Here is a 21,470-nt window from a genome sequence, read left to right on the forward strand (position 1 = left end):
CGGCTGTGAGATGGGCACGTTGTTCTCAACACAGGTTAAACAACACACATAGGGCGCACTGCACTAAGGGCGTGCCGCACATTTTGAAAAAACTTAAGACGTTTATATGCGCCTTATGGTCGTGAAAATACAGTATAGATAGAGAGAGAGAGGAGATGTCCACAGATGGAGAGATATGATAGATATGGAGAGATATGAAGATATAATAATAATACGTATTTTCACGACCATAAGGCCACCGTACGAAAAGCCGCAGCCTCAGTTATGTGGTGCCATTACTGTATAACACACACATAGGGCGCACCGTATATATATAGATATTAACATATATAATATAGAGAGATAGATAGAGATGATAGATAGAGAGATAGATAGATAGAGAGATAGATAGATATAGATAGAAATAGATAGAAGATAGATAGATAGATGATAGATAGATAGATAGAAGTGTGATGATGCGATCTGTAGGGAGAGTGTGCATCTTCAACCAATACCGTCCTGGCTAGGCATAACCCTCGGTGGGGTCCCCCGGCAGGTAATCCTATGGCAGCATAACTAAGGGATGACCGGAGCCAGCCTAACTATAGGCTTTATCAAAGAGGAAAGTCTTAAGTCTATTCTTAAAGGTGTTGACCGTGTCTGCCTCCGAACCCAGAAAGGTAGTTTTATTCCAGAGGAGAGGACCTGATAGCTGAAAGCTCTGGCTCCCAATCTACTTTGGAAACATGGAACCACAAGAGAACAGCGGCCAGAGCGCAGTGCTAGAGGGGGAATAAGGTATTATGAGCTCTTTAGACAAGATGGGTGCCTGACCATGAAGAGCTTTGTAAGAAGGAGAAGAATTTTAAATTCTTCTAGATTAATAGGTAGCCAATGCAAGAAAGCAAAATGGAGAGATGTGATCTTCTGACTTGGTTCCTGTCAGAACACGGTGCAGCAGCATTCTGAATAACTGCAAAGTCCTAAGAGACTTATTAGAGCAGCCTGATAACAAAGAGTTACAATGTCCAGCCTTGAAGTACAAATGCGTGGACTAGTTTTCTGCATCCGCCTGAGAGACAATGCGTCTGATTTTAGCGATGTACGTAAGTGGAAGAAGGCAGTCCTCGAAATTTGTTTTATGTGGACGTTAAAGGACAAATCCGATCAAAAACAACTCCAAGATTCTTTAAAGTGAAGCTGGAGGCCAGGGTGATCCCACAAGTAACTAAGTCTCAGAAAGAGAGTTCTGAGGTGTTTGGGTCCAATTACAAGAACTTCAGTTTTGTCTGAATTTAACATCAAAAAATTGTAGGTCATCCAACTTTTTATATCCTTAAGGCATGCTTGGAGTTTAGTTAACTGATTGTTTGCATCAGGCTTGATCGATAAAAATTGGGTGGTCGTCAGCATAACAAGAAAATTGATAAAGTGATTCCTAATAATGTTCCCTAAAGGAAGCATATATAAACTGAATAGAAGTGGTCCAAGTACAGAACCTTGTGGGACTCCATGACAACTTTGGTCTGCATGGAGTTCTCATGGACGTGACAAACTGAATCGATCTAAAAAGTACGATTAAACCAGCTTAGGGCGGTTCCTTTGATGCCAATTCAATGTTCCAGTCCTCTGTAAAAGAATTGATGGCAATGGTGTCAAATGCAGCACTAAGACTAACAGGACAAGTAAAGAGATGAGTCCTTTGTCTGATGCCATTAGGAGGTCATTGTGTAACTTTGACTAATGCGGTCTCTGTGCTATGATGCACTCTAAATCCTGACTGGAAATCCTCAAATAGACTATGTGTTATGGAGAAGTGTCACAACAGCTGATTAGCTACAGCTTCTCAAGTATCTTAGACAGAAAGGGAAGGTTTGATATCGGTCTGTAGTTGGCTAAGACCTCTGGGTCTAGAGTGGGCTTTTTAAGAAGAGGTTTAATTACAGCTACTTAAAGGACTGTGGTACATATCCTGATAATAAGAACAGATTAATCATACCAATAACGAATTACTAACTACAGGTAAAACATCCTTGACAACCTGGTTGGGATGGAGTCTAAGAGACAGGATGACGGCTTAGCTGCAGAAATGATTAAAGTTATTTGATGAAGGTCGATGGGGAAAAAACAGTCTAAATACATAACAGGTTTTACAGTGTTTCAAAACTTGCTGTATCAGAATGCAGATCAATGCCTGTTGAGGGCAAGAGGTGATGGATTTTGTCTCTAATAGTTAAATCTTATCATTAAAGAAGCTCATGAAGTCATGCTACTTAGACCTAAAGGAATAGATGGTTCAGTAGAGCTGGTGATTCTCTGTTAGCCTGGCTACAGTGCTGAAGAAACCTGGGGTTGTTTATTCTTCCTCAATAAAGAAGAGTAATAGGCTGCTCTGGCATACGGAGAGCCTCCTGATGTTTTGAGATTATCTTGCCAGACTAGATGAGATTCTTCCAGTTTAGGGGCACGCATTGCGTTCAGATTACGTGCCTCTTGCTTTAATTTACGTCTGCTGGTAACATGGTGCTAGCCTTCTTTTTTAATTATCTTCTTTTTCAGAGGCGCAATAGAGTCTAGAGTTGTCCGTAATGAGCCTGTAATACTATCAACAAGATGGTCTATTGTGGGTGGCTAAAGGAAGTAGACAAGTCCTCTGTTACAGTTAGACATGGCATTTGATTCAATGCTGAAGGATCACTTCCTTAAATTTGGCTACAGCACTACATAAACATCTGCTGTAGAAGCTTCTACAAAAAGGCCTTATAGTCCGGTAGTATGAACTCAAAGGTTATTAAAAATGGTCAGACAGAAGAGGATTCTGTGGGAAGACTATTATATTATCAATTTCATGCCATATGAAAGACAAGATCAAGAGGTGGTTCAGACAATGAGTCGGTTTATTTACACTGTGACAAAAGCCAATTGAGTCTAATAGAGAGATAAACGCATACTAAGACTATCATTGTGGGTGTCCACAGGAATGTTAAAATCACCTACAATAATTACTTTATCTGTTTTAAGGATCAAGCCTGATGCAAATTCTGGCAATCTGCAAATTCAGAAAAATTCAGATAAGGACCTGGAGCTCGATATACGTAACAAATAAAATTGGCTGCAAAGTTTTCCAGGTTGGGTGAGTGAGGCTAAGAACAAGACTTTCAAATGAATTATAATTTAGTTTAGGTGGGATTTATTAATAGACTTGAGTCAATATGGCTCCAACTCCACCACCTCGACCAGTACTTCGAGGAACATGAGTATATAATGACTCGGAGGAGTGGATTCATTTTAAGCTAACATATTCATCCTCCGGCAGCCAGGTTTCAGTGAGGCAAAACAAATCAATATCATAGTCAGATATTATTCATTGACTAAGACAGCTTTAGATGACAAAGACTGATATCAATAGTCCACATTTAATTCTCTTATTTTGACTGTTGAGATGTTGATTTAATTTTGTATAAGTTTTTATGATGAATCCCTTCTGTTTGTTTTATCTTAAATAATGTAGGTGGACGGGGGACAGACGCAGTCTCTATACTAAAGGACTGGGGGGGCAACTGCTCTAATGGAGGCGCAGAGAGCGTGTAAGACTGCAGCCTCTCCCTGGTCTCAACTCTGGGTTGTCGACATGATTTTGTCAGCTAATAAACTTGGCCATATTTCTAGATATGGAGAGCTGCTCCATCCAAAGTGGGATGGATTCCGTCTCTCCTAATCAGACCAGGTTCTCCCAGAAAGGTGCCAATTGTCTATGAAAGCCCACATCGTTGTCTGGACACCACCTCGACAGCCGCGGTGAAATGACACATGCGGCTAAACATGTCCATCACTGGTCACATTGGGGAGGGGACCAGAGAAAACTACGGAGTCCGACATCGTTTTGGCGTATTCACACACCAATGAAACATTAATTTAGTGACCTCCATTGGCGTAACCGGTGTCTTACCGCCGACGTGAATACAATCTTACTGTATTTACGCTTATCCTAGCCAGCAGTTTCAAAAAAGACTCGATGTCGCCCGCTCGGGCCCCGGATGCATTTAACTAGGCCCCCGGTGTCGCCTAACTTCACGTTTCGACATGGAGCTGCCAATGACCAGGTTGGCCTCTCAGCGTGTGTGGTCGCTGAGCGGGGAAAATCTGTTAGAAATGTGGAGCGGTTTGGTGGTGTTACCGTGGGCTTCAGTTTGGGGCATGCCTCCTTCGAACAGTCCCACCACCTGCCCGGCTGCTCGGGAACTACCGGGGATGGCTAACTGAAGCTACCTGTGGCTGTGACCGCACCGGCTCAGGGGACGGCTATTATCTGAGCTACTGACTGTTCGGTGGTGCGGTACCGTGCCTCCACTCACTGACCCTCGCCTCCAAAGCTACAATAAAACACATTTATTACAAGTACCGTTATACTAAAGGAGGACAGGAGTAACTGAACATGTGGCACACAGGGCAGGAGAGAGGACAGGAGAGAGGAGAGGAGCAGAGCAGGAGAGGAGAGAGAACAGGAGAGGAAGCAGGAAGGAGAGAGGAGGAGAGGAGAAGAGGGGAGAGAGAGAGAGCGATTGCTAAGCTAGGGCTAGTTAGTGTGGCTTAACAGAACTGGAGAAACGATCAGAATTGGTAATTACGAGAGTTCAGAGACGTTTTATCACAGACAGAACAAGTCAAAGAGTAGTGAAGAAGAAGTAGATAGTCGCTGATGTGAGAAATATTACGGAAAGCGTTTCAGGTGAGCAGAGCAGAGAGCAACGTGCAACAACACCGATACCGAAAGTGACACATACGTTACCTGTAAAGCACGAAGGAGGAATGTGCAGCATCAGTCCCACGGACAACTTACTGACCAAACGTCTCTATCTACAGTAATGTCAACTATGGTGTGTTATCCGGCCCTTTGCTGACATTCTATGCTTAGCAGGAATTATGTTAATTCAATGAACTCAAACAGTAAAGTTGACCTAATAATAGGGGATACTGTTAAGAGAAAAGGAATTACATTGTTGTTGAGACAATAAGCTTTATTGCATGAGAAATTTCTGATTTAAGTTTCTTTCAAAACTGTGGCAACACTCTGTGATCGTGAACAGAATGGATGAACAGAATGGAGGATATGTTTTTGCTTGTGCTCTCTATCGGTCCGTCCACTGAGGCAGGGGGCAGCCAGTGATCTTCTGCATTGGTACTTGTGGTGACCCTTTGAAAAGCTCTCTGTTTTCTGTGAGCAACCAGTGGTACCGAGAGCACTACCCAGACGTTCCGATTTAGGAAGCATAGAAGTTGAAAGGTGGCCACTGCTGGGTCCTACTTCCAATCGTGTCTGCAGTCAGTCTGTCAGAGCACTATGAACGATTCGCTGTCTTTGGTCTCAGAGGGCCTGTTTTCGGCTCGTTCAGTGGGGGGCTGCTGAGCCTGGTTCTGTTTGTCCACTCACCTGAGTTCTTCATTTGTTGCTTCATATCATTCCTTCAGATCTGTAATATGCCAGTCTGCCAAAAGAGCGTGAAGGGGAAGAGAAAATCCCCTGCTTAATGGAGGACAACATCCTTACATCCTAGAAAAGCAATCCAGGTCGAACTTCTGTACACCAAACCAAAGAAACACAACTGTTGTTTCCTTCCTGAACTTTTCTGAAATCGTCTGGAACGTGAGTACATCCAGGTAAAGTTAAGGACTAAACTAATGAAGAACTACCTGTTTGTGCTCTGGCGTTAGTTATTGTACACTGCTTCTCTGCCTTCTTGAGCCTTAGGATAGGGTGCACACGCTATTGGGTTATCTACTGAGGTGCCCTCGGTAAACACCATTAAAATACAAAATTAAAAGACACGTGTGTCCTGAAACTTGCAAGAAGCCAAGCACTATTTCATGTCGTTGAATGAATAGCAAAGTTTAAGCAAACAAGAGACAAATCTAATGTTAGAACATCGTAATGGAAATTTTAATTGCTGAAATACTTTTTTTGTCTTACAGAGGTGGGAGAAACCTTCAAGAATGCAAAAAGAGATGTAATGTGTACAAAATCAGACAACATAGGGGAGCAGCCTCCAACGTGAGATAACTGATCATTTTCTTTGTGCTCTCGAGTGCCTCCTGCAGTTTAATGTGTACCATACTCTTTAAAACCTCTCAGGCTTATTATTGAGTGTGCCTGAAAGCGCACACTATATGTTATCCACCGCGCTTATTGAGCGTGCCTGAAAGAGCACACTCTTTAAAACCTCTCGGGCTTATTGAGTGTGCCTGAAGGAGCACACTCTTTATTATCTCTCGGGCTTATTGAGTGTGCCTGAAAGAGCACACTCTTTAAAACTCTCGGGCTTATTGAGGTTGCCTGAAGAGCACACTCTTTATTATCTCTCGGGCTTTATTGAGTGTGCCTGAAAGAGCACACTCTTTAAAACCTCTCGGCTTATACTTATTATTATTCGTCTTTCCGTTTCTTCCGTGTTTTTTTCGGTTCGCTTCTCCTCCCAGAGTTTTTGTCGCACGTACACAAAAACGGGTATCAAAACGCCGGCCTGGCCGGAATCGATGGCTAAGACTTTTCTAAGAGTTTCGGCAACGGTTTTGCCAAAAATCCAGAAACGAAGCCAAAAAAATGAATGGGTGTGTATTGCGAGAACTTTCCAGAACTAGAGTGCGTGTGTCATCGCTAGAGTGGAGGGGAGAGAACATCAGTGAAAAAATAAAACGGATTTCACTACCCTGGCCTCAAATGCCCGCTACAGACATGATTATCCCCTTAAAATGTAGGAAAATTCGAGGTGATCGCAGTGATACACTGTTGAAGCTGTCTCCTATATGTTTTGGCTCCATACAGGCTGATTGATCGACTACTCCCGCCAACAGCCTCATATACTCCCATGTATTTTTGGCCGAGAATTTTCTAGAAGACGCAGGGAGCAATTGTGCTTTCTCTGAGTCCTACGGCCAAAGTTTATACAATTTTCGCCTGAAACTTGGCACCAGACATTTTAACAAGACGAGCATTCTTCTGGTCATTTCAGATTTTGGTTTGAGGCATACCTTTAGGTTTTTTTTGGCCACCTTCGAGGGGGATCATTCAGACATATACGTGCATCTAGAGGGACAGAGGCTGCATGCAGCACCTGTGACTAATTACTCTGACCTGCAGCTCACCCTGGTTGCTTGGCAACATCAAGCATGCATCTCTCACAAACACAAACACATAGACAGACAGGCAGACACACACACACACACATGCTAGTTAATGCTAATTAACATTAGCCACTCGGAATTAAACACATGCTAATGTTAACATGTTAATGCTAATTAACATTAGCCACTCGGAATTAAACACATGCTAATGTTAACATGCTAATGCTAACATATTAATGCTAACATGCTAATCATAAAATGCTAATGCTAACATGCTAATGCTAACTGCTAGTGCATCACCGTTAACATGCTAATGCTAACATGCTAATGGTAACATGCTAATGCTAACATGCTAATGCTAACTGCTAGCGCATCACCGTTAACATGCTAATGCCAACATGCTAATGCCAACATGCTAATGCTAACATTCTAATGCTAACATGCTAATGCTAACTGCTAGCGTATCAGTGTTAACATGCCAGCGTTAACATGCTAATGCTAACATGCTAATGTTAACATGCTAACTGCTAATACTGAATTTGCTGAGCAGTGTCAGTAATAATGCATGGGGACGACGGGGCCAGAGTCAGGCACACTCCAAATTTCTTTAGAAATTTTTCTAGTTATTATTTCCTCTTCCGTTTCTTCCGTGTTTTTTTTCGGTTCGCTTCTCCTCCCAGAGTTTTTGTCCATACACAAAACTGGTATCAAACGACCGGCTCGGCCGGGAATCGATGGCTATGTCTTTTGTAAGAGTTTCGGCAAACGGTTTTGCCAAAAATCCAGAAAACGAAGCCAAAAAATGATGGTGTTTATTGCGAGAACTTTCCAGAGCTACAGTGAGTGATGTCATCGCTGAGTGGGAGGGGAGAGAACGATCAGTGAAAAATAAAACGGATTTGACTACCGTGGACTCAAATGCCCCACTACAGACACGATTTCTACATAGAAACGTAGCAAAATTTGTTGTATCACTCACATTCGCCTGCCAAAGCTGTCTGACATATAGTTTTGGCTCCATACAGGTTAATTGATCGACTACTCCCCACCAAAGCCTCATATACTCCCATGTTATTTTGAGCATAGAATTTTCTAGAAGACGCAGGGAGCACTTGTGCTTTCTGAGTCCTACGGCCAAAGTTTATTCAATTTTCGCCTGAAACTTGGCACAGACATATACACAAGACGAGCATTCTTCTGGTCATTTCAGATTTTGGTTTGATGCATACCGTATAGGTTTTTTTTGGCCCTTCGAGGGGGATCATTCAGACACTATACTGTGCATCTCAGGGGGACAGACAGGCTGCATGCACACCTGTGACTAATTACTCTGACCTGCAGCTCACCCTGGTTGCTTGGCAACCTCAAGCACTGCATCTCTCACAAACACAAACACATAGAGGACAGACACACCACACACAGGCAGACAGACAGACAGACACGCACACACCCACACACACACAACACACCACACACACACACACACAACACGACACCACACACACGACAGAACAAGCACACATGCACGCACACACACACACACACACACACAGCAAGAACAAGCAGTCTCTAACTGACATTCTAACTGCTCCCCTGATTACAGGCTGCTTGAAGGAAGAGAGGGGGGAGGGGCCACCAGAAGCCGCGCGCAGCCATTTTAGTAGTTCTTGGCACTTAATTTGAACTTGTCTGTCTAAAATGGCAGACAGAGACAGCAGAGCAGCTAGCTCGTTAACATGTTAATGATAATTACCATTAGCCACTAGGAATTAAATACATGCTAATGTTAACATGGTAATGCCAACATGGTAATGTTAATTGCTAGTGCATCAGCGTTAACATGCTAATGTTAACATGTTAATGTTAACATGCTAATGTTAACTGCTAGCCCATCAGCGTTAACATGCAAATGCTAACATGTTAATGCTAACATGCTGGTGTAACCCAGATAAAAAAACATGTGCATTAAAAACAGACAGACAGATAATTAAGCTAAAAAATGTGTTTAAAAATGTATTAATTTCATATCTAAAAAAAAAAAGAATATGTGAGTTAAAAGACTGTCAAATTCATGAAAAAAAGAGTATTTGTGTTTATCATTTGGAAAAAAACTAGGGGAACTTTAATTTGAAAGGGATGAGTTGTGGTCCCGGTCTGTCATACAGTCAGAGGAGCAGACACAGTCTGTAATCCCACCTGACGCAGGTTCACTTTTCGCTAAAGCCTCTAGAAGGAGCAAGAGGAAGCATGTTCTGGACACGGTCTTAATGTCAGGACGGAGAAAACAGAAAAGTGGATATACTGGAAAAAAGTGATTTAAAAACTCGGAAAAAAACCAAAGGAGGAATTCCCCGGACGACCACGACCTGCAGGAGTGCAGTTGGAGGATTCGCTCGGGTGAAGAATCGCAGCGGGAGAATCGTCCTGCTGTGCTAATGCTAAATGCTAAAACGTTAATTTACAAGCTAAACGGCTAACTCCGTGAGCTAATCACTAGCCTCAATGCTAATATCAGAGCGCTAGCTCGGGGGTTAATCGCACTGCTAGTCACACCAAGTATTGATGAATAAGCTCTGATGTAACAATTTTTGTCTAGCTTTTACTTGAGTTTATGGTGTGCTATGTGTGTGACTGTGACCATATTTGTTATTTTAAGCACATTAAGTTATGTTTCTTACTGTGAACATTACAAGAGTTTACTTTTGGTTATTTGTGATAATTATATTTTAATTGCTATGTAAATAGCATATATATATATATTATATATATATATATATATATATATATATATATGATGGTACTGTTAGAAAAATAATCATTTGGTTCATAATATACTTTATTATTTACCTTTTGCTACTGAGAAATTGTGATCTTATTTTTCAATACAAGTTTAGTTAAAGCACTTATTCTCTACAGAATATTGAGACAATTTAAAGTGATTCATAGTTTAAGATCTGAGAAATTGAAAAATATGTTCTGATTCTACTTATTGTAGGTCAGGTTTTTGAGGAACCCTTGGTTTCGATAGAGCCTGTCTGGAGGACGGAGCCAGAGAGAACTCTGATGGCGAGCCGGACCCTGGAGGATCGTAGACGTACACCGCGGAATTGAATCCTTTTGCTCACTTTTACACATACACACACACCCACACAATCGTGTGGCTGGACTGACACCTAAAGGGTGCAGATATAGTGAAGTGAACAGAACAATAAGCTGAGAAAACTTTTTATTTTGTTTATTATTTTCTATACCTACCCGGGTAAGGCTGTTGTATGTATTTCATGTGGTTTATTATTCTCCCCAGCTTCATATTAAAATAGGGGAGCATTGTTCTCATTAACAAAAAGAGCCACAGTGTCGTGTCGTTCATGTGCATCGGTTGGTTACACCTGGGCTCCGTAGCCGAATTTAAATCTTCTGTTTCTTATTCTGGCCATTAGTTCAAGTTATTATCATTACTAATACTTTTCTGCTTCAGAAGGGTTACACTAATATTAACTGCTAGCCCATCAGCGTTAACATGCTAATGTTAACATGTTGATGTTAACATGCTAATGTTAACTGCTAGCGCATCAGCGATAACATGCTAATGCTAACATGCTAATGTTAACTGCTAGCCCATCAGCGCTAACATGCTAATGCTAACTGCTAGTCCATCATCGTTAACATGCTAATGCTAACTGCTAGCTAAAAATGCTAATGCTAATTGCTAGTACGTAAGCGCTAGCTGCTCCTGTGTCTAAATAAACATGTTAAAAATGACTGTTTGAGGTGTGCTTTTTGAATACAGACCCCCAGCAACAGCCCACTCGTCACTCTCAAAATTTCTTTTCTAGTACTGAATTTGCTGAGCAGTGTCAGTAATAATGCATGGGGACGACGCACACTCAAAATTTCTTTAGAAATGTTTCTAGTTAAAACATACTATATATCTACCTGTGACTGCATTCGCAAGGCCGGCCAGTTCTCCAGGAATTCCCTCACCTGTGGACTTCCTTGAACAATGTGTTGGCGGCGAAGGGAAAAGGTTGTGTGCATGAGCTTTTCTATCAGTATCTGGTCTCTCTCAGTCTTTTCAGTCTCTTGTATGATTTGTGATATCTTTGTTTCTAGAATTTTGTCCAGAATGTCTGTATGTTTAAATATTTTCTGAATCATGTCAAGAATAGAAACATGGACTGCTGTGTGTCCTGGCTCCAGCACATACTCCACAGGCTTCACCACAGGGTAGTTTTTCTCAACAAATGTTTACCTTCTTTTAGTTGAAGATAACTCTCTACCTTTAGCTGTGGCATTTACAAGAATGTTGCTTTCCAGAACAGCATTAACTACATCATCTAGAGTATTTTCACTGACAGAGATGTCATGATGTTCTAAGACTTCTCTAAGAGATTGTTTGACTAGATGCTGGGACAGGGAAAATATTTGTGTCAGATGTTCAACTATGTCTTGAGTCGCCAGGTCAGACACATGAAGAATTGTTTTCATCTTTAAGAACAGTGATGCTAAACTTTGGTGCAACTGCGCTCTTAAAGTGTCTGTGTCTGTGACTCTCTACCTCAACAGGGTCAAAGGTGTCCATGCTATCACACTGAGCAAGTCCCTCCTCAGCATTTTCACCAGGTGTGTCTGGTGTACCTTTCTTTTCTGAACATACAATGTTCATATCAAAATCTGAACTGCCTGCATGGTTTTCGGCTTTTGTGTGCATTGAAGGACGAGTACACATTTGTACTGTAACTGCAATTACTGTACAGGCATACTACCACCTCATGATTTCTTAAAAGACTCCTTAAATGAGAAAATAGTGATTCCTCAGAAAATGTCTGCTGGGTGCCACACAAGGGACATGTAAAAATTGCACTTCCTGACTGTGAGCCATCAGTCACATTTATTCTGCCTGTATTACTATGAAACCGTGACAAATGAGCTTTAACTGCATTAAATGACTGGAAAGTACAAATGCAGTCACTGTACGGACATGGTAGAGGGCTCACCCTTGAGAAGTGGTTATGGTGCAATTGATAATGCCTAAATAACTTTACACGTGTGTCCAAGGATACCGAGCACAACTTGCACTTCCAATCCATTTACTTTGAATTCACCTCTGCCCCAGAAGAGGTCACACAAATCCTGCAGGGAGAGAATAAACAAATGTAATTTATTTTCAAATCATGATTAACTTCATAATCAAATGGTGTTTTTAAATAACAAATACTTTACTCACCTGTTGCTCAGAATGACAAACTTCTAATATCCAAACGCTCTATGGTACTATAACACAACAGAGAGCACAAACAGGTTAATGTTGCTTTAAAGTTAATGTTAAGGTGTAACGTAAATGATTATGTATATTATTATTTTGTCAATCCCTTATTGACTAATAAAAAATAAACTTTCACATATGCAGCAACTGCTTTAATTAAAACATTTCACAGATATTTGAAATAAGTCATCCTCTGCATATTTTCAACAATAACGAAGTAACGTTAGCGTTACGTTAGACGTTAGCGACCTGGGCCGACACTGACGATAATCACTAAGTAAGCTTTAAGTAAGTTTTAAACCAGTTGGAAATATGTCTAATATCGTAACACGTAACTTTATACGCTGTGTAATGACACAGCGTATGACAAAAGATAACTATATGTAAGTTATTGAACTTTTGCTGAACTTTTGTAACGATAACGTTACTCACCAATCTTCGCGCCAATCTTCCAAATCTTGAAGTCGGTGTACCAGAACACAAAACACAGATAATAATATAATTTGGCAACAGCACGGCGAAAAAATGTCCTTCGTTGTGCAGTTTTTTTGCAACAGCACGGCGAAAAAATGTCCTTCGTTGTGCAGTTTTTTTTAATAAATCCGTATGTTTTTCTTTTTTTTTTTGCTCCGTCACATCCCTCGCTAACGTCCAGCCATCTTGAATTTTCTCGATACGTGCCCTGATCAGTTGGGTATAGTGACGTCAGACGTCATGTCCCCTCACGTACGCCTGTTAACTTAGACGTTTCAAGTTAAGTGACAGTGTTCACTTGAACGTACTAAGCCCTGTGAAATCAAAACAAGATATTCGTTAAGAATACTTAATGTTTCAGTGTTGGGTGAACTAATTAGCCCACTTTGAGTTAGTTGCCTGCAATAGTTATGAGTTTGTAGAACTGTTTGGGTTTACAGTGTGCTGGAGCTCAAAGTAAGTGGACAGATTATTATTAGCATGTACAGCAGTCCTCGGAGATGTATATAAATGTTTAACCCATGATATGAATCTGGGACCAAATCCAAACCTCTCCAGCACGCTGAAAAGATAGCCCCACTCCACCCGGTCAAATGCCTTTTCAGCGTTGAGTGAGAGCATTAATTCTGGGGTACCAGGTGGAGAAGGGCTATTTCTGTCAATTAATATAGCTGCCCCCCTAGCCTTTTAAATGGAAATTAGAATTAAATATCTGTCCTGACCACTCCCCTCTCAATCAAGAATGGTCCACTGTCTGTAGATGTGTCTCCTGAAGAAATGCAATATTTATATTAAGCTGTTTCAGATGTGTAAATGTTGACTTTAAAGGATGATGAAGTGACTTTACATTCCAGCTCAAGTTAACCATACTACCATCCAACCCTCTGAGAATATTTATCAGTCATAATAAGGGGAAAAAGTTAAATATCTGAGCCCTACAGGGAACCCAACATGACAGCAGATGAGCCATAAAACAGGCATCTGGCAAGTTAAGTGCAATAAACAACACAGTCTGGTACACCCTCCCCATGATGATATTCTTCTTGACGTAGCTTATCGCTTTGCTTGCATCTCTGAACTTCTTTTCTTCCTTGTTGAACGTGATGCAGAGATAGGCTGGAAACAGGATGCCATACCAGACTCCCTGCCGGCTACGGAGCAGCTTCCTGACCTCATTGAATGCCGCCCTGGCCTTAGCGACACTTGTAGTATAATCAGGAAAGATAGCAATTGTCTCACCGTTGAGCCAGAGCGGGGGTCAGGAGTGCGTCCGGCTCAGTACCTCAACTCATTCCTGGTAGTTGTTATGGAATTTTCTATCCTTAGGTTATACAAGGTCACGTGTGGGCCTTGAGGTCCTCGGCAGTATTAATTGTTTGGCTTTGGTTGAGAACAGTACAGTGCCTGTCTATCTCAACACAGTGGTGGCCAGGGTCGAAGAGACCTATTGTTGCCTTCCTAGATATAATAGATATCTTGCCGTTGACGTTCCAGTCTGCATAAACGGACAACAGTGTCTCCAGACTAGCACTGACAATAACACCTGCATGAATAAAAACATTCTCTTTGGCAAATTCTGGGTGTATAGTATTTGTGGTGTTATCTTGGGGTTTAAAGTCTATCCACCAGGATGAGTTGGGCAGAATGTGAGACCGACTCAGGCACTTCTGATGTACTTTGAGAGTGTCTCTAACTCTCCTTGGCCAAGCGTCAATAAATATTACAGCATAAGACATCAGAGGCTCCTGAACACTTTCTTCCCTCCTGATCTCACCATTGACCTTTGACTTCAGCAATTTCTCCACAACAGTAATAGTGGAGTTTGGCTATGATGGCGCATGGTTTCCCATCCTTCCTCTCGGGACCCAGACTTCTGTGAGAGCGGTCCACAAGCACATCTCTGTCCTATCTGCAGCGCTTCTCTCAGTAGCTTTGAGACCGATGTTGTAGAGCTTGATCCGTTTGTTTCCGTCACCCCCAGGATTATGTTACATTTCCTTAGTCTTCCCTCCATGTCCTCACACATTTTTGAGTCCAGCCACCTCTGCTGCCAGGTCACTCACCGTCGTCTGTAAAACTGCCACCTCGTCTGACCAGGTTGTTAGCCCACCTTCCACCTCTTTAATTGTAGCTTTCATCTGTCGAGTGAATTGCAGCTGTGTTGTTCTTTATTTCTACTTTCACCACTTGCAGCTCATTCTTAAGTGCACATTTCAGATCAGGTTCATCACTGCTGCAACGTAAATCCTTAGTGAAAGCAGGATATCTGTCTTCAGGGTTTCAGCATCCATCTCTTGGCTGTTTGGCACGGGCAGGGGCTTCGGGCCTGGGGATACAGTGGAACTCATGGATGAGGTGGCGTTGGCCCTAGATTTGGTTGTCTCGACGGATTTATATTTACACAGATTTGCCGCCATATACACGCATACACATACATTTAACTTAAGGAATATGTTCGAAGCAGCTTTACCAGTATTTCATTATGAAAAGCGCTTATTAACTTAAAATAAAACAAAAGTTCAAAGAGAGCTCAAACCAAAGTCGACCAACCCCATTGCCTGCTTGACAATGCTCCCTGTTCCATAAATTTGCCATCGGTGGTGGTTAGCTCTTAAAGATGATGAGCAGTTGGCACCTTGCATGGCAGCTAATGCCATCAGTGTATGAATGTGTGTGAATGGGTTAATGAGATACTGTATGTAGTGTAAAAGTTTTGAGTGGTCAGAAGACTAGAAAGGCGCTATATAAGTACAGTCCATTTACCATTAACCTGCAGGGTGAAAAAAAAAAAAAAAAAAAGAAGCATATGAGATGTAAAGTTTTGCATGCTGTGGATTTTGACTTTATACACATACAAATGTTGCAGTAATAGTTTAATAACTGTGCAGGAACAGATGAAGAATTATGAATGCACATCGCTCATGGACTGAAGATCCTGTGCTGTATTATAAAATAATTATTTTAACATTCCAAACGGACACAGTCAATATGTTTCATATTTATTTACACATTTGAAAAATGGTCAATTCTTAAGTTGAAAAACATTATAATGTAGAACCCAAAATACTTCTGTAGTGCTTCTCAGATGTTTTGGTGTTGTAAATGTCCACTTAGGATGGCATTGCTCGCTAGTATACATATAACATTACTTTACTGATAGACCAACTGGGTATACAAAAGATCAAATGTATATTGGAGTTCCCTCTGCTAGGCACAAACTACCTCAAATAGTATTTTGTCCTTATAGGCTGTAAAGGTCATTACACTTTGAAAAGCAACTATGTTTAAAAGAATGATTAACTTTTAGAATATTAGAATATACGTGGCAGCCCTATACAGAAGTGATGAGCAAGTTGTGCCATCACTGTAAAGACAAACTCCTTCATCCTCCTCAAGTTCTTTCTCAAATTTAGACCGTTTATTTGCTTAGAAATGTTAATTCATAATTTCATGTATGGAAGAATAGTATTTAATTACTGTGAAGTGTTTTTGGTAGTTAGTTCACTTAGATGAATGTGCTAGAATTCAGGAAGAGAACAGTGGTCATGTGACCTACATGTGTTTTCATTATTGGATGTTATCACATTATTGGTTACTATATGGCTGAATGTATATGATGTAAGTAGGGAAAACTGACAATGTTTTTAACCATATTGTGCTAACCTTTATTACATTAACTTTGACCTTCTTCCTTCTGACCTGCTTCTAATTTGTATCAGCATTTTATTACTGTTAATGATACATGATAAAAAAAATTGTCTGGTATAGGGAGTGTGCAAACAAAGCACTGGTTTAATGTAGGAATCCAATCTATTTGCAGAGCACACTATGGCCACACCCCTGGAGGATGTCGGAAAACAGGTTAGTGAAATTTAATGTGTATGATTTAATGTTTCATGCAATGTCATAGAAACAATACATTTAGAGATACATTTACTGACAATTTGACTGATGAGGTGAGCAGAAATGTTGAGAAAACTTGTATAGTTGTGGAATTTTCTATCCTTAGGTTGCATAGGGTTATGCATGGGCCTTGAGGTCCTCGAGGTTAAATTAGAGCTAAAATTTTGCACTTCAGTTGTATCATGGTTATTTAATTTCAAATCCATTGTGGAGCATGCAGAGGCCAAATTATGAAAATTCTATCAGTCCAAATATTTTTGAACCTAACTGTACATGCATTCATGTTACTTATTCTTCACCCTTTGAACCCAAATCCATGTTTCACTCTCTTTTTCTGTGCATTATTGATAATCATTTCAGCCCTGTGGTAAGTCCTACATTAGTTAAGCTAATCCTATCCAGTTTTTGTTCAAAATTTAAGATGGCCATTGAACTGTCTGGTCACGTCTTGTGACGTGATGAGCTTGGCTACACATTCTCAATTATGTGATAATCTAAAAATTGTAGTGTGTATGCTGTGGCTCAGGAGGTAGAGCAGGTTATCCATTAATTTCACACAAGATATTTACTTATCAAAAGAATAATTTATTAAAAATTATGTTAAAACAAATCATAAGACAATCCAAAAAGTAACGATGCATGATGGATTACAGGTGTTCAGCACAATAGTATGTCTCATTGTTCAAGATGCAGCTTTACAAAAACCTGTACTTCAGAAGTCTGTGCCTTTGTAACTTTTTGTAGAAAGTAATGACAAGTGTAGAAAGTGAATACACTCACTCTGGTGTAACACATTTAATTTTGTACGGAAATCTGTAGAAAGTATTGAAATACAATTCACTCTACTAGGGGCAGCTGTGGCTGAGGAGGTACAGCAGGTTGTCCTCTAATCAGATGATCGGCAGTTCAGTCTCCTACAGACTGCATGTCGACTGCCACATCGGTGTGTGAATGCATATGAATGGTTAGCTCCTAAAACTGATGAGCAGTCCTTGCATGGCGGCCAGTGCCATCAGTATATGATTGTGTGTGAATGGATGAATGAGATATGGTAAATGGACTGTACTTATATAGCGCCTTTCTAGTCCTCTGACCGCTCAAAGCGCTTTACAGTATGTATCTCATTTACCCATTCACACACATTCATACACTGATGGTGTTGGCTGCCATGCATGTGCCAACTGCTCATCAGTTTGAGCTAACCATTCATTCACATGAAAGCTCAAAGCGCTCCACTCAAAGTGCTTCACAAGCGCTTTGAGTGGTCGGAAGACTAGAAAAGCACTATTTACAATGTCTGTAATGGAAAGTTTGTTTAAGCCGATGAAATTTAATGTTGATTTAAATTAATTACAATAAATTAATTTTAAAAATCATGTAATGTTTTTAATGCCATGATTTTTTGCAAGTGCTGTTTGATATTAAAAAGACATTAAAGCATCATTTCTTTTTTTGCTCTAGGTGTGGCGAGGGGCATTCTTCTTGGCTGATTTCATCCTCTCTGATCCGATCATGTTCAGAGGAGCAACAGTTCTAGAGCTGGGAGCAGGAACAGGCTTAACCAGCATCATCTTGGCAACCATAGCCAAAACAGTGTACTGCACAGGTATAATGCAGTCAAGCAGTTATCCTACTCAAAACATACACTGGCATTTACAGGTTGCTGTACGTCGACTTAATCTCTCTTCATCCAAAGGAGGAACTGCCGAATATTTGAAAGTTAACTCATTTTCACAGATTTTTACACTCACAGTTCTTGGCTGAAGAAACCTGGTTTAGTAAATTCAGTCCAGACCGGACTCTAAATTTAGTAATCTAAGTCTTAAATTTAAATTTATCTAATGGAGAAAGTTATAATCTGTTTATACATCAGTACATCAAAGAACATCCTCATACTCATTTAGGTACTTTTCATCAACTGCCACAATCATCTGTCACACACTGGCTCAGGGAATGTGACAAAAAAAGCATTTCAGGATATTTACTTATCACAAGAATAATAATTAAAAAAATGCTAAAACAAAGACAAGTATAAGACTAATATTCCCCTGTCCTTTCAAACAACCAGTGGCACACTCTCCCCCACAAAATTAAATGTCTCCTGATGTTTCTGTGGGCATTAGATAGTGCTCAAAATCTTTACAGTTTTTCTCTGTACCAAGGACAGCTGACGAAATGTGTCATAACTCAGACAGGTCGTTGTCTCAGTCTCTGTGGTTGTTGTGTTACCAGCTGTGACAAGTCATTGTCAGGCCCCTGAGACTGTAATGGCACATCCTCTTCACTCTGTAGTGGCTCATTCTCTTCTGGATTCTGGTGCTGGGGGCTTTGGTGAGGCTGGAAAGGCTCTGCCAGAGGATTCAACAACCTAGGCTTTTGCTGCCTTCTACTGCTGGATCTTAGATGCCACTGGTAGGTACCACCATAGTCGTCCTGTTGGGCTCCAGTTACTGCGGCTGTTTTCTCTGTTCACAAGTCTTATTCTTAAGGGGTGCGCTGTAGCTGTTCTTTAGCTGACAAGTTATGTCCACCTCTAGTGGTAAGTATTCACAGGGAAGGAGGAGATTTCTGTGAATGACTTGATTCCTTCCTTTACCATTTTCTGGACTTCGTAGACTGGACTGTTATCTTTCCATTCTTTTACCTGGTGAACCTGGTCCTCCAAGTAGGATCTTTCCTGTTCCTGTTTCCTGTATAGGAGTAAATGTGAATGTGGGTCTCCCCCTTCTTATCATATTCCCCAAGCTGAGACCTTATTGGCGGTCTTTGATGAAATCTGATATGCATCTACCATTCACATTTTCCAGTGGGCCATGCAGTCCTGGTAAGTTTCGTTTGTTTTAAGGTTGAATAGCAAATCAACTGGTAGGCGAGTTGATCGCCCAAAGGGAAGTAATATGGTGAGTATCCCATTGCAACATTTCATGTCCAGTTATATGCATGGACAACTTTGGCTAGGAACTCTTTCTAATTTACCTTCTTTTCATCTGCTAGTGTGTGCAGCATAGCTAGCAGAGTCTGGTTGAATCGTTTAACCTACCAATTCCCTTGAGGATGGTAGGGCATTGTGTGTGACCGACAGATGCCTGAGAGATCTTTCAGTCTTGAAAGTAGTTTGTTCTCAGATTCCTTGCACATATCATGCAGCAGCTTACTTGGGAATCTTATCAGCCACGGTGTTTGCAGACCTGTTTCTTGTGGTGTACACCTGTGCAAACATGGTGAAATGATCAATGGCCACTAGTATGTATTAATATCTATGCTTGCACTTGTCCAAGTACAGAAAGTCAATGGATACTATTTCAAATAGGTAGGTGGTGTGGATCGGCATCATTGGTGCTCTAGTCTGTTTGTTGGGTTTCTTTTTCTTCAGGCATTCACACACATTGGTAACAAATTGTCCTTAGATTTAGAGAAGATTTTTAACCTCTGTTTTATTAGCATGGCAACTGCAGGATGCTCACACTGATGGCATTAGCTGCCATGTAAGGTGCCAATTGCTCATCACTTTTGGCAGCATACGCATTCACACACCGATGGCACAACCTTCAGAAGCAACTTGGAGTCATGCAGACTGGATCAAACCACCAATCATCTGATTAGTGGACGACCCGCTCTACCTCCGAGCCACAGCCGCTCATGCTAAGAGTGTCCTGTTCTACTAACTCTTCACTAGGCAGGATTGTAGTATGAAGGAGATGTTGCTGTTGTCATGTGTCATTTACTGTACTGGAGCCTGTGTCCCACAAGGCTTCCATTGGATACTTGTCTAAGTAACAGTTGACTGTGCATCATTTACCTATCCATTCAATTTCAGTTGTTACTTGTGCTGGGGTGGAAGGTATTTGACACTGTTGAGGTTCAAAGGAGCATCATTAGTGATCTTCTCAGTCAATGAGCTGTCTGGGTAGATTGGCTGTCTTGTGTTACTCTTATCGGTTTTGCTACTGATGGACTGTTGCGAAAGTGGGTAGGACTGCTTCTGAGGCACCACTGAGTGTCCTGCCTCAGCATTCCTTGTCCATTTCCTGACTAACTGTTCTGTGCTCTGCACCCACAAAAGAAGTGGCCCCCCAATCCACATTTGAAGCAGTGCTGAAAGCTGTCCCCTTTCTGTTCTTCTCGACACTTGGGGCAGCCTCTATCATGACATTTCAGCTTTCATTGGGGCAAGAAATATCTGTTTAATTTCAGTTCTGAGCTATCTGGTTATTTGATTTTCCATTTTGACATCTCAGGTCTGTGGTACTGTCTACTTTATAGTGGCTTTTTTAAGATGGTAAACAGAAGCATTCAGATTTAATGTATCTTACACTTAGAAACTGTAACATGCACTAACTACTCAATTGTATTACTGTTTTTACTGTAGTCAGCTTACCTGTATAAATAATATAAATATTAAAATGCAGTTCAGTTCACTACAGGAATGCTCTCTGCACTTGTATATAACACACTCCTCACTTAAATCAAATCAAATCAAATCAATTTTATTTGTATAGCCCAAAGTCACAAAGTACATTTGCCTCAGAGGGCTTTACAATCTGTACAGGGAGTGACACCCTCTGTCCTTAGACCCTCGGTTCGAGTGAGGAAAAACTTGCCCACAAAAACCCTTTTAACAGGGAAAAATGTGGAAGAAACCTCAGGAAGAGCCACAGAGGAGGGATCCCTCTCCCAGGACGGACAGACGTGCAATGGATGTCACGTGTACAGGACAAATCAACACAAA

The 21,470-nt window shown here is 41.0% G+C and overlaps 1 long non-coding RNA gene across 3 annotated transcripts; it reads left to right on the forward strand.

Moving 5' to 3' along the window:
* Positions 1-10,924: 10,924 nt before the first annotated feature.
* On the forward strand, positions 10,925-21,236 carry LOC113746818 (uncharacterized). 3 transcript variants are annotated; one of them, XR_003463135.1, is made up of 5 exons: positions 10,925-11,325; positions 11,665-11,721; positions 16,659-16,699; positions 18,203-18,347; positions 19,034-21,236. It is a non-coding gene; the product is annotated as an uncharacterized LOC113746818 (long non-coding RNA). The 3 variants fall into 3 exon arrangements; XR_003463136.1 differs by having other exon boundaries at positions 10,925-11,125; XR_003463134.1 differs by lacking the exon at positions 10,925-11,325 and having other exon boundaries at positions 11,340-11,721.
* The last annotated feature ends 234 nt before the right edge of the window (positions 21,237-21,470 follow it).

The sequence above is a fragment of the Larimichthys crocea genome, chromosome XI (assembly GCF_000972845.2).
Source record: "Larimichthys crocea isolate SSNF chromosome XI, L_crocea_2.0, whole genome shotgun sequence".
NCBI lineage: Eukaryota > Metazoa > Chordata > Actinopteri > Sciaenidae > Larimichthys > Larimichthys crocea.